Here is a 14,798-nt window from a genome sequence, read left to right on the forward strand (position 1 = left end):
CGTGCGTACGTTGTTGACAGCGGCCAAAACGGGGTTTGAAATTGTTTTCGAAATCACGTTTTCCGTCTTTGATTTTTATCCCACATCCAGAACCTCAAATAACCCAAATGTGTCATCACTTCTGAGGTCATTATGAGGACAACCAGTGCACACGTGCACACACACACACACACACATATATATATCCTGTTGCAGAGATGCCTGTAGGCGCACGGTGAAGGGTGCTGTTTATGACACGTGTGTGTGTGTGTGTGTGTGTGTGTGTGAGAAGTGGGGCCGGTTTTAGCATTTTTGTACGTGGTAAGAGAGATGTTGTAAATGTACGCGTTACGAGACGAAGCTGAAGGAAGACGTCAACGTTCTTTAAAGCTGTGAGGAGATGGAGCTGCAGCGACGGTGGACGTGTCGGAGGCGTCCTGATGTGCATTAGCGAACCCGTCCGACGCCGCTCCACTAATTTAAACCTGAAATCCCGAACACGAGCGACTCGCCGGCGCGGGGCAGGAGTACGACAGCGCCGTTGTTGTGACTTCACTCGTACGAGCCCGCGACGATTTTTCCACGCTGGTGGAGACCCAGATATGTCATGTCTGGGACTTATCTTTTCAAATTCTGAGGCTGCAGACTTTTTACTCCAGTGGCTGAGCATTTTTCTCCCTCTCCGCGATAGATTTACTTGTCAGATTGTGTAAACATGATGTCCCCCCCCCCCCCCCCCCCCCCCACTCCACACACACACATGCACGCTCGCCTCGCACGGAGCCACACAGCTGCACGCTCAAACACACACTTTGCCCTCTGGTTATTGTTGACAATGTCATTGGATGTCACCGCGGATGTCTGTTTCCAACCTCACCTCTCGCTCTGCACCAGGTCCCGGGTGTAAACGGAGGAAGGCAGCGCATCACAACATCTTACGGCCGTTCAGCTTCTCCCGACTCGAGCGGTTAAAAAATGGCTCAAAAGGGCCGCAAGTTTGCCTCCCGTCCCCACAGCGACGGGCGCGCTCACCTGCCGTCGTTTGAAAACAAACTGAAATCGGGGAAATCGTTTCACGTCCGAAGGCCGAAAGTCAAAAGGGGACCAAATTTGGACAAATGCCCTTTTTCCCCTCTGTTGAGTAACGCTCGCTAAGAATTACAGTGGCCCGCTATTCGAGGGAATCGTTTTGCTTTTTAAATCATATTTGTTTGAAGTTTTTTTGTTTGTGACCGGATTTATTTCCTCAGTTTTGTTGTTTTGGTTTAAACCCGGATACAATAATATCACAGAAAAAGGCCCAATATGACCGTCCGCACCCCGGTGGTCCACCATCTCATCGTCCATCCACATAGAACATTTTGCGTAAATGTAAACGCCACGTTGTGCTGTCGATGCCGGGTATCGCTGCTGCGGCCCGGGGGCTTTTTCATGATAAAAGTCACCAGACTGGCACTTCGGGCTCTTTTGTGGTTTTCTTTTGTTTTTGTAGTTTCAGGCATTCGCTTAAAAAAAAAAAAAAAGTGTTTTTCCGTCGCGGGCGCCGGATAGCTGGTTTTAACAAAAGCAAGCTGCGTATCTCGCACATGCAGAGTCGTCGGAGGGGATCGTTCCCTGGAAGACGAACCGCTTGGGATTAACTCAGAGAGAGGGTGTCGAACGTGTGCGTGTGTTTGTGTGTGTTTGTGTGTGTGTGTGTGTGTGTGTGTGTGCGTGCGTGCCGTAAAGCACCTTTTACAGCCTCATCTCAACACAGGAGATGTCAGCGAGGCCGAGTCGGCTGAGTCACAGACTTAAAGAACAGGTGCCGCGTGGGAGGGAAGCGTCTTACAGATTTACATGTTTTGGCGGCTTTCACCTCCGGTGTTTTCGGCGTGCGGAGTTGAAAATAACCCGACGAAACTAAAACGCACCGAGTAGCCGAGAAGGGGAAAAAGAGAAATGTGACCGCGGGACCACGGTCGAACCACGAAGGTGTCGTGAAAGTGGATTAATCCCAGCGTAGAACAATTGGTCTCCGCTGCGAGTCGTCGTTTTTCCTCCCAGCTGATTTGGAAAGCAGCCGCACGAGTCGCCATTCCCAGAAAACCCGTGAACTTGTTAACCCGTCGGTTTCCTGCGAACCTTCGAGCACTTCGCTGTTATTCACGGACTTTGAAACCTCATGTTTTGGTGCAGTCGAACATTATTACAAAAGCTTTCACACTTTGAGTGTTCGCAGCACTTTTGAAATTTCGCAGCCACGATATGAACCGAATGTAAATTTCGCAGACGCGAGCGCGTCGATCCGAGTCCTACTTCCAGCATCCCGAGTGCGTTCTCCAAACTCGAATCTCCTTCCGTGCGCTCAGACGAATACCGAAACCTCCTCCGCAAACGCCGGCGGCGGGAAACGATTCGCGAATGGAAATTCCGACGTAGAATTTGGGCGTAAAAGCTCAAAAAGAGAAGACGCGTCGAGAAGAAAACGACGACGCGACTCGCGTCTTCTTCTGTTCTCTCGTGTAATTTTTCAGATCTAACTTGACAGCTTCGAGTCTCGACGCGTCGCAGTTCATCACAAAGTAAACCGGCTCACCTGACGCTTTTTCTCTCGCCTCGCCCGATCGTCAGCGCGCGTCCGACCGATCCCTCCGCTGCGAGATCGGCTCGCGTTCCGACCGCGACGACGACAAAGATAACGGCCGCGATTTAATCAGCGTCGCGCGCCGTCGTCGAAACGTAAACGAGAGGCTCGCCGGGCCCCGACGGGGAGCTCGGCAGTAGCGGCGTCGACTGCGGTCCGCGCCGCTAAGCGCCGTCGCTTCCTCCTCCGTACTCCCGTCGCCCCGCCGGCGTTTTGTACCCGCCCGTCAGAAAAATGAGCGGCCGAGGCGGCAGATGCCGGGCGGGTGTTGCCGCGGCCGCTTTGTTCACTCCCTCCCTCCTTCCCTCCCTCCCCGAGCAGGTGGTTAAAGGCAGAATAGCGACAGGCCGCGGCGCCGGCGATGCGAGCGGACAGAGTGTCACCGCGGAGCGCGGCGGTCTCCGCAGCCTGCTGTCACATCCCGTGACACTCAGCAAAGATGGCCGCAAAGCAAAGACGCCTTTGAAATATGGTGAATTTTACAGCCGTGTTAGGACCCTACGTAAAGCCCGAGTGGACTTTATATGAAAAATTCACAGCGATCGAATTCGTTTGTCGGTCGACGGGAAGAAAAACTATGCAGAACAGCTAAAACGCAGGATATGAAAATGTCCCCCCCCTCCACCTCCATTTCCGTCCTCCGGCTCTCCGCAAACACGTCACCGTGCTTTTTTCTTATTCATTATCTTTCATCTCACACTGAAGCTCCCACTGTAGTTCCTTTGGGAAAACCTCTTTTCTCTCATCTCCTCATTCTATCCAGAGAAATCACAGATCCCGCCGCCGGTCGCCTCAAATCGGTCCGACCGAACGCGGACAGAACGGCGGAGGGGAACGCGGGCGGCCGTCTCTCAGACCCAATATTTAAGCTTTCTCCCTCCTTCGATTTCCGTCGCCGTGCGCGATCGCTTTCCTGGTTTCCCACTGATTTAATGAAACGTGTTTCCCCCTTTCTCTCCGCCTCCTTTGTTTTCCGCCTCTTTGAGGGAAGTGTCGCGGGGAGCCGCAGATTAAACGAACAGCGGCGCATTCCCCCCCCCCCGGGAAGCCGAAAGCGATATCTCACCGACGCCGACGTCGCGCAGGCTCTGTAAAATGTCGATAAGGCCGCTTTTCCGCCTTTAAATACGACGAGACAAATTCGTTCGAGAGTGAATTTGGGGCACGTGTTGCTTTATTATTGTACCGCACGAGCGCAATATAATCTCTATTATGCAAAATGCGGAGCGATACGGGTTCGTAAATGATTGAAAATTGCTCACCGCGCGCGTGCGGGAGGGGAGACTCGGACGCCTCGGGGTGTCGGCGCGGCACCGGAAAGCTGCCGTATCGAGACTCCGCAGTCGGCGTCACGTCGGTTCAGTCCCACGGCGACGCGCAAACATCCGACGTGTTAAATACGCTCGGATCGCTGTCAACACTCATCAAGGCATTATAGTTTAATGTCGGCGCAGCCCGCGGCTATTCGGAGTGCGGTAACGTGAGGAGGACGAGGTGGTAATGAAGAGCGTCTAACAGCTTTAATGCGGTACGACTGCGAAAACTCATTTAGTAAGTGATTAGAGAACAAAGACGAGATCATCTTAAGTCGGAGTCCCAAAAAAAAAAAAAAAAAGGTTCACTTGTGGTTGTATGAGATGTAGAAAATATGTAAATTTTTTGCCAATCTATAAAAAAAGATCAAAAGCTGAAATCTGTCATTTCAAAAATATATTTAGGCCTCTACTTGTTGCACACTTTACGGTGTCATAGATTTAAATGTCATCCCTATAAATTGACGCTAAATATCCCATCGGGAAAAGTTGTCACAAATTGAATAATAGTCGTTGAAATGTGTCCAGAACTCGCCTGTCGTCCATCGATGGCAAGTAGAAGTGATCGGACAGAGTTCAGACAGTCTTTAAAAGGTCCCGCAGCTCACGCTGCACGTCAGGACAACAGCTACGCTCCACCAGACGGATGATGTAATCCCCACGGTGAAGTAGGGCGGCGGCGGCGTGCCATCGAGTGGATCCTCAACAGCAGGGACGGAGAAACTAGAACTGAAGGAAGGATGGACGCAAACGAACGCCGGGAGGTCTTTGAAGGAAACCGGCTCCGGCGGGCGACAGTTCACCTTTCGGCGAGAAAATCCCCCGAAGCAAACAGCCGAGGCAGCGAGTCTCCCGACTGTCCTCGAGCCCGGTCTCAAACCTCGCACAATATCCACGAGGAAAGTTGAAAACGGCAGTTCACGAACACTCGCCATCCCATCGGAAAGCCCGAGACGATCCGCCCGGACCGACGGGACGAACTGCCCGAAAGAGATTTACCGAAGAAGACGGGAAGCCGGAAGCCGCCGCGAGAAGCGCTTCTCCGAAGTCTCCGAATACATTTTAAAGGAGAGATGTCAGTTTTGAATTATTAATGCATTTGCAAAAAAATTCACCAGACACGTTTTCACTTTCTCATTTTGGGTTATCGAGTGCAGATTAAGGAGGAAACGTGCCAGTTTTATTCATTTCAAATTGTGCCGTTTTACTCTTCTAACATACCGCCCAACGGAGAAGTAATCATTAAAAAGGTTCGTACGCAGTAATACAAGACAGTGTTTTATGAGTCCGTTAACGTCCTCAAGAAAAAGTCCATTCTTTTTGAAAGATTATGCAATTTGGTAAGAATGAAAGGGGAACCGGAGACCGCCATGGAATAGTACAGACCCGCTTAATTAAAGATGTCCTCCAGCGATTTAGTATTCTACTTCCATAAAGTTAGAAAAGCCAGCAGAGGACACGCTAAAATATAAAAGAACTGTCCAAAAAAAAAAAAATCAAAGCGGCAGAAGCAGAGAAGAGGCCTGACATTTCCCACAATGCAACCCGGCACCAGAGTTTTTTTTTTTTTCGTCTCGTCATTTGAGCTTTGTCTATCCAAACCCAAGCTCGGGTAACCCCGACGACGGCGGTGTGACATCATCGGGTGGGTCCGCAGGGTGAGCACGATAGCTTTAAAGATCCTGCCGTTTCCTCGCCGTCGCGCTCACTTTTACCCGTCACGCCAAACGATCTCGCGCGCCGTTTGTTTTCGGGGTATAATCTGCGGTTCCCGCCTCCGGATTACGGCGAAAAGCCGTAAACAGACGAGCGGCTCTATCGCGAGAGGCCGGAAACAAAAGTCGCGTCGATACCGAGGCTCGAGAACGGATTTGCCGTCACGCTCGTGTTTAACACGAGGTCGCGGCCCGCGGGCATCGATCGGCAGGCGCGGCGACGGAGGACTCGCCGTCTCCTCCGGAGAGAGGGAAAAGAAAAGAAAAAAGGAAGCTCTCAGCAGGACGGCGAGGTCATCGCTGTCTCGCACAAGGGCAGGAAAACGCCACCGGGTAATTGAGTGACGCTCGGCCGGTGGCTACACATCGGGGGCGGAGGGAGGAAAGGACGTTTCGCCTCCGTCTGTCGAGGGGAAAGTGAATCGGAGCCATTTCATATCAGTCGGGGTTTATTTTTGTGTGTGTGTGTGTCAGGGGACACAGTTGATTTCTTTGTTGTTATTTTCCTCATTTTGGACGCTCAGCAAAAACACGCGAGTCGACGGCGGCGGACAAAAACGGGGAGTTTTTATGTGCCGGGAGGAACGGCGAGACCAGACGCGTCCGCTTTTTCCTCCCGCCAACCTTCGTCGCTCCGCCAGGCGACAAAGGAAAGCACTCTCGCAGGAACCGCAGCGCCGCGCTGTCGCAGCGAGTGCATCGGCTCGGAAGTGAATTTGTGTTATTCGCCCATTACCTGAAGGCGCAGAAGCGCTGACGGAGGGGCTTTCTATATTGGTGAAGCCTCTATACGCCATCAGTGGCTTGTCACAACCAATCCAGCTGCATCTTCTGATAGCTTTCTTTCATTCCCTCCTGCTTTTTTCTTCCCTCCCCCGCCCCCACCCCCCCGCATCCCAGGCGCAGGGTTTGTTTTCTAAAGGCCATCAGCTGTCGTCGACGTCTCTCTGAGGTCCCACCTGCCCTTGACCCTCATCGTGCGCTGGCGGTGTGTGTGTGTGTGTGTGTGTGTGTGTGTGTGTGTGTGTGTGTGTGTGTGTGTGTGTGTGTGTGTGTGTGTTTGCCCGTCTTTGAATAAGCAATCGAGGGTGACATTGTGTGCAGAGGCGGAGGGGTAGGAGTCCTATTTTTTTCCCAACCTTTGCAGGGCGGTTGCATGCGGGTTTGTCCACAGACGACGCGCCGCATCGCCGCATTTACGACAACGATCGTTCGAGGTTCCTCCGAGCGGAAGATAATTACAGACATTCCACACACGCCCGCGCATCCAGACGGTTGACTTAATTTGTTTCGAGCAGGGCAGGCGATCGGCGTGACCTTGATGAAGTAATTGTCTCCAGGAGGAATCGGAGGGAAGGATTGTTCTGAAAGGAGTCAGATGTGAGTTTTATTGCAGGATATAGAAGTGCGATCAATGAAAGGTGCATTTTGAAGAAGATACTTTTGATATAACGTGTAACTCTGTAGTGAGCATAAAAACAGGAAGTCCAGGAAAACGGCCGACTCTCCGAAGAACAAATATTCAACAAACGACGTATAACCTTCGAAGCGGCGAGCTTCATGCGCGCCCGTGTGATTTTTGTGAAACCGGGGCTCGCCGGTTCCCCGTCGCGTCTCGCCCAAAATTGAGCTCGGCCGACCGACTCCCGGCTCGCTTCGCATTTATAGCGCGAAGACGTGAAAATAGCGGCAAGCCGAACGAGCGCATTTACCCTAAAATAACAGCTTCGGAGCCATTTTTTGCGCACACTCGTAGAATTGACGTTAAATCCAGTAACGCCAATTGTTTTTTGCGCGGGCGATCGCCTCGTGCGGCCACAGAGGTCGCCGTTGCTCACCGAAGGTCGCGCGGCGTCGCTCTAACGGACGTGTTTTCACCACAGTTTTCTCTGCGCGCCGAGTGTCCTTCAGCCCGGACCGGCCGAGAGGCTCCGTAATGCGCCATCAAAACCTATTTATCTCTGTCGAGCGCACGGTAGGGCCGGTGGGCTCGGTGCTTTCTGTCCTCGCCTCTTTCCGGGCGGTAAATCCCTCACTTTGATTTGTTTTCGGCCTCCCGTGTTGCCAGCGTAGGTAGTAATGAGGAGTTTATTATTCGTCATAACCCCCTTTGAGAATGACCTTTAAAATCTGCGTTTTCCTTCAGCCTTTCTTGAGGTTCATTTTTAGCCTCTTTCAGATCTTTTGGTTTTATGCACTTAAGTCACCGATAGTTTGGCTCATTAATGGTTCTCGGCGGAAAGGCGGTCGGTTATATCCGGTTTGGTCCGGAATACGAGACCTTTCCGTCCCATCTTTTCCTCAAATAAGAAATCCCAATCGTGACGTCCACCGCTGCGACGAGATTACGATCGTCTCTGACAGTATCGATCCCGAGATCCTCCTCCCGACCAATTTAGCCTCCGTTATGAGCTTTTTGGGTGTTTTTTTTTGCCGCCAGACAGGACGCGTACGGAGGGAGCTGCCGAAAGATTAAAGCAGGTAGGCGTATTGATCGGCAGGCAGACGGCAGTCAGGTGGCCATCGATCGGGCGAAAGCCAATTTTTGACCTCGAAGCGAGCCGTTCCAATCAATCGGCTTAGTCCAGCGGGAGAAGGGAAGAATGAGAAGGCCGGCCCCGAAATATTCTCTATTTCTGTGTTATTCATCATCTTTTTCTGGAACGACGGCTCCGATCTCTACCTTTCAAAGGGTTTTTCTTTTATTAGGAATAAACAGCGAAAAGGAATCTCGTCGCGGCGAAATAATCAGATTCCCGTCGCACCGGTAATCCCAAACACACGTATTCTTCTTTTGTTTAGCCGCATTCACAGATGGATTATTTTGACCTTCCGGGAAGGCCGGTCAATCAATACCGCAAAAGATGCAGCGCATCCTCCTTTCATATTCACGAGTGCTTCAAAACCGCGCCGACGTGATATTACTGTACATTAGCCTAATGCAGCCGGAGCATCGACCAACGATTAATGCGCATACGAGCTCGTGAAGTATTTACGCGTGCAGTGTACGACAGCGGAACAAATCCAACCCGCCTCATTGAAGGGGTTTTTTCTCGTGAAACCCCGACCCGTTGTATTTCGCTCCCGTCCCGTTTTTCCTCGGTTGATATTTCTGCACCTCGACGCAAACGGCCCAATTCCTGACCAGAGGTCCGGAGAAGTCAAATGCGTCCGATGTGCAGCGCAACGCAGTTACGCCGTCATAAATCCACAATCTATAGATGCAGCGTTTTTCAAAGTGCCCACGTGTGTTGTAAATATTGAGGGGAAAAAAAAGTCCACATGTTGTATATATTGAGCTATTTAAATTTGGACAAACCTCCTTTTGCTCTCCCGTGCAGAATTTGTGTTTTTTTTTTTTGTTTTTTTTACACAATCTTGTCGGCGCTCGCGCTTTACTTTGAGTGAAATGTTTTAAATTCGACGGTAACGCGAGCGGATCGGAGGCAGCCCGCCGAATCAGGTCGGCGCCGCTCGGCTCGTCGTCCCCGTCCGATTGCGGGAGGCGTCGCCGGTAACGGACGCACCTGCAGAACCTTTATCCTAAATGAAATGTGAAAATCCACGAAGACCGGAGATGCGCGGAAAAACAATCCACCTTAAAGCCCGAATGAATTGTCAGCGAGCAAGCGGGAAGGAGCGAAAAGATCCCGAAGAGATGTCCTCGCGTCGCGTCGAATACGATTGTGCTTCACACGGTTGACGTGGCGAACATCGACGCTAGCTTTTCACGAGCTAACACTACCTCGCCGTTATATGTAATTTATTTCAGAGCGTAACGAGAGACTTCCTCGTCTTAGCGGGTCGGACTGTTTAACATTGTCGAGGCGCTCCCGGATACAAATCTCAGCTGATTTACATTTTAATTAATGTTGATGAATGTGCACTCTGCTGGAATAAATAAATATGAAAGAGCTTTTTTCTCTCTCTCTCTTTCGCCTCCGCATCTAAAGTACGTCCCACTTCCTAAAATGAATCCACGATCCACAACTTCCTGACAGTCACACGGCTCCGCCCGCTGCTTTCGCCGACGTGCGAAAGCGGCTCGCCGGAGCGCCTCCGTCTGTCCGCCGACGTTGCCTCAGCCGGAGCGCGCGGCCGCGCCGGTCGTTGACCCCGCGGGCTCGTTCTCCCGCTTTTAATTGTTTTGGCGCCGCGCGAGTCACGGATACGGTCGGCCCGGCGACCGAGAAGGAAGCGCGGACCCGTTCGACGAGACTCGACCGACCCGTCGGAGCGTGAGACGAACCCGAAGAGACATCTGACACGGGCGCGTCGATGCACTTCAGGCTGTCGAGGCGTTTAGCTTTCTCGCTCGAACGTGTACACACCGAGTGAATCTGTCAGCACCTCCTCCCCCCCTCCCCTCCTCCCCCCTCTCACCTCCCACCGTTGTCCTGGCGATCGTAGTGTCTGGAGAGAAAACCGTCTCTTCGCTCTCCAACACAAACAGCGGTGTCGGACCGGACGCTGAGATTAGCTAATACATTAGCTTTGGGCGCTGAGTGTGAAAACCTCCTTCAATCAAATGCTGTTAGACTCACAGGACCCCCCTCCCTCCCCCTCCCCCTCCCTCCCCACTCCCTCCCCCTCTCTCTCTCTCAATCTGACACGTGCTATCATCTTCTGTTGTTTCCAATGGGAACTGAAAGCGCAGGTTAGCGGGGCGTTAGGGGCCGCGGCCCTGCGGTCATTGCCGATGCCGTGGCGTGTCATTCAGGCCGGAGGCGTGGAGCGTCTCCCCTCGGGGCCTCGAGCGACGTCGCACCGGAACAACGTCGGCGTTCCTCCCGCGCAGTTATTCCAGGGTTGTTTTTTTTTTTTACACGTCTACGTTTACTTCGTTTCGTCGCTGTAGCGAGGAGCGCAGATTTCAGACGTCTGGATCCAATTACATTCTCCTCTTCCTCGAAATGCTATTATGCTAATGTACGCCGATTCCCGACTCCTTTGTTCATTTCCCAATATCCCCCCACCGGCCACTCTCGTCCTTTTGACTAATATCCTCCCGCTTACACAACATCCACATCCTCCCTGTCAATAGGATAACGATGAAATGAAACAGAAACAAATCAATGCAGGGAGATGAGAAAGAGAAAGAGAAGCGGGAGTTAGTCCGCCGGTAAGATCTTTTTTAACGAGTCGGAAGTTTCCCAAAGAATTTCTCAAAGAGTTTCCCTTCGCCGAAACGTCTCAATTGCTCGGAAGCGAAAAGGTTCCGCCGAATTTCCGTCTTCAACTATTTATACGCACGAGTAAAACGCGTCACCGAAGTCGCGTTAAGAAGGACGTCGATCGCGCCCGTCGTCGACCTCCAGACGTATTCAAGACGGGCGCGGCTTTAGGAAAGCGAACGCGGCGGACGACGACGGGCCAAAGACCGGCTTTAACGAGTTCAACCGAGAGTCACCCGTCTAAAAAAGGGAGAAAAGGGGGTCGCGGCTGTATTTTAAGTGTAAAAATAAAACGGGAGTTAAGTTGCAATTTTGTAGAGAATAATGTTGGAGAACGAAGGTGTAATGGAAGAATCGGTCGCAATGCTTTGAATGAAGCCTTAATAGCGTGAAAAAAAAGTAAAGTTTTATGGATAAAGTTGAAATAGTTTGAGGAAAAAGTTCTGATGTTTAGAGGATGAAGTTATAATATTCCCAGAGTGATGGTATATATATATATATATATATATATATATATGTTTTTTTGTGACCAATTGAACAGAAAAAATTTGATATTTGGACTTGTGAAATGACCCTCATGCTATTTTTTTCCTCATACCAGAAATTCACCTTGAAAATTTCACTTTTGAAATATTCCAAATATCGCAACGTAATTCTCAAAATATTGCAACCGTTTAGTTGTAAAAGGAAAAACAAGCAAAAAGAATCTCTAAAAGAAATGGATTTGCGTGAGAAAAATGAGGCAACACCGGCTTGAAGGGAGATGGGAAAGGTGTTTATTTGGTAATGAGAGCGAATTCGATCGGCGGAGTTAAACGGCGGAGTTAAACGTCGGGGAACCGAACGGCAGTTTGTCTTCAGACACGACTTAGTCTAAGAGCCGCTTAAAGAAGCGACTTGATGAATGCTTTGAAATGCACAGATGGAAAGCGTACATAAAAAAACAGACACGATACGAACCCCACACACACACACACACTCACACACACACCTGTCAGACATATACTTGCATCGTTATTATTTATTAAAAGCCCGAGAGACCCGAAGATCGCTCTCCTCTCCGGCTCGACGCGTCTTCTTCCCGCGGTTTGAGAAAGCGGGAGGAAAATCGATCGCTTCCCACGGAGAGAAGAAACGCATCATTTCTGAAAGTTTTTCATCTCTCGCGGTCGGAAATGGATCCGTAATCGTATTTTTATTTATAGCCGGTGCTTCGGGAGAGACTTTGTGAGAAGAATCCATCGGAGCGGGATGTTATTAGAGCGCTCCGAGAGGCCGGTGAAGTACGTGGACTTCCGTTGCCGATACGTAAAGATATGCAAAAAGGTATAATTACGGCGCGTGTGCAAACGACGTCGTAATTATCTTCTCATTACGGACTCACCTGAATTTTAACGAACCCTCGGCTGCGTCGAGGAGCTTTTATTCAGGCGTGACGCCGGCGTTACCGAACAAACGTCCTTCGGAGACGTCTGGGATCGGAAGGATTTACCGGTGTATTGCAATCTGCCTCGAATTACTACCGAGCAGCTGTTGGTGCTGCAGCTGTACATATGCATAATTTTTCATGCGTGCAGTGTAACAGTGCGCACACACACACACACACACACACACACACACACACGTCGCTTCCTCATTAGCGAACGCAACCCCGAGGCTCACGACTGGGGAAAAGCCTCGATCGCGCAGTTCGGCAGCACCGACGGCGCTCGGAGCGTTTCTGGAGCAGCCGAATGGGCATCGGGTTAGAGCGGCACCTCCGGCGAGGATATCGTCTCATTCCCGACCCTTCCCGTCACCGGCGTCGCTGCCGAGTTAAGTTCCGCGAGAAGTCACCGTAACTCCCCCGGAGCCTCGGGGGACAAGACAAAGTACCGACAGGGAAGTCGGACCGAGCGAGGAAGCGAAGCTTACGCGGAAGTGCCGTAAAGCGCAATACCGCCGAGGGCCACCGGGGGGCCGGCTGTAAAAAACTCCCGTTCAAAAAGCACTAACTTCTTTCCGACCTGCCGCGGTCGAAGACTTCCGGCTGTTTGCGGAAGGTTTCGTCCGATCGTAAAAAAAAAAAAGCATCGGTCGCTTCCGTGTCTGAAAAACGAGGCCGACGCGGAAGCGACTTACGCCGCGACACCACCGAGCGCCTCCAGGGGTCGGCTCCGTAGACTCCCGCTCAGATCAGATGGAGTCGGATCTCCGCGGTCGGTCCAAACACGGTCGCTCCCCGCTCCAAACCGCTCGCGAGACGCCGCCGGCCAAAATCCAAACCGGAGGCTTCGTAACGGCCGTTCAGAAACCGACAGGTGACGTCGCGGCCGGTTGCCGCTCGGTTAAAGGTCACTAAAAACAGAAATGAATAAACGGATCTTTTTTTTAAAAAAAAAAAAAGACTGTAAAAACGATCATCACAAATGGGACTTTGCACGAAGCCTAAAAGCTAAATCTTATTTTTGCCCGCTGTAGAAAATCATGAAACCGACAATCCTCCCGTGAGGTTTCATAATTTTGCAGTCTCTTGATTCTCTTCACTCTTTTCTTATTATGTCAATTTATTGTCCTCCACATTTTGCATCGGGTGCTTATTTGCGGAAACGGATTCCAAAATGCTGCGAGCGTTGTCGGCAGCGCTGAACTGTTCAGTTATTTCCCAAGTGCCAGCCGGGGGTTTACAGCCACTAATGAGGCAGCGCCGTGTCTGCGCTTCTTACTCCGCAGTCATTATAATTATGTATGTTTCGGGGAGGGAGGAGGAGGAGGAGGCTCACAATCTGTGCCCGGCTTCACAAAGTAAGGTCAATCAGAGAGAGACACCACAAGCAGAGAAAGAAAGTGGTTTATTTTTTTTATTTTTGGGGGGGGGTATTGTTGAAATGATGAACCTCGTCAAAGGGAACCGTTAATGTTCGACCCCGGGTAAACGGTAGAAAACGGATGGATGAAGCCACGCTAGCCGTTTCCCTCCGCTTCCAGTCTTTACGCTAAGCTAATTAGCCTTATCGTAGCTTTGCAGTGAATGGACAGATACGAAATGTTAAATGTCATAAAGGAAAATGCCACTGTTTTGGCGCCTTCATACTTTTTGCATTTAATTCACGCTCTCGTTTCGGTTTACGGTTTGCCGGACGGTCGTGGGAAGGCGTCTCAGAAAACACCGGCGGACACGAAGGGAGGTAGAAGGGGATTCAAAGCCTTCCTCGTGAGCGCCCGTTTTTTTTTTTTTTTTTTTTTAATCTAGTGCCGTCAAGCACGGGTTGGCGGTCGGGCGGAGGCTGCGGCGGGCGGCCCCCGCAACTCATCTCGGACAGATGGGAAACAGACCCTTAACGGCCCCCGCTTTGTCATTAGTTTGAGGGAGGGGGAGGGGGGGGGGGTGCCGTTAACGGTGTGCTGACGCAAGCAGGTGGCTCACAACGCGCGAGATGGGGAATACGGCCTTCGACAGAGGATGAAACGGCAACGGAAAATTGCTGATTCCAGACGAGATCCGCTGCAGCCTGACATGCCAACGGAATAAAAAAAAAGACCTCGACTGACTCGAGGCTTTTTGTCTGGAGCTCTCGCGGCTCCGCTGCACTCTGGACTTCCTCGCACACACACACACACACACACAAAAAAAAGAAAACCAGACGCCGCCGTCCAGTTACAGCCCGACACGGGGCGATTTCTTCCCGCCGGAGTCCGCCGAGTTCAGGTTGATGCGATAAAGGCCGCGCGGCAATTGCCAATCGCGCAATTACGATCGTCTTGAAATTTGCGCGCTTAGCGAAGCCAAAAGCCTGCCGGCGGTCGGCTCAGTTTACCGTGAAAACCGCGAGAAATACCAAGAAATTGTTTTCTAACTATATTATATATCATGTTGCGTTTCGCTCATTAATCCGTTGTGCCAGCAATCGACAGGTAAACGGACGGCGGCGGCGGCTTTAATACGGCCGAAGCGAAACATTCGCTCGCTATAATAAACGCAGGATTGAATTTCCGATCCGTGGACCGGCCC

This window comes from Embiotoca jacksoni, unplaced genomic scaffold (genome assembly GCF_022577435.1).
Source record: "Embiotoca jacksoni isolate LCO1_2020_lvr unplaced genomic scaffold, fEmbJac1.0.p SCAF_38, whole genome shotgun sequence".
NCBI lineage: Eukaryota > Metazoa > Chordata > Actinopteri > Embiotocidae > Embiotoca > Embiotoca jacksoni.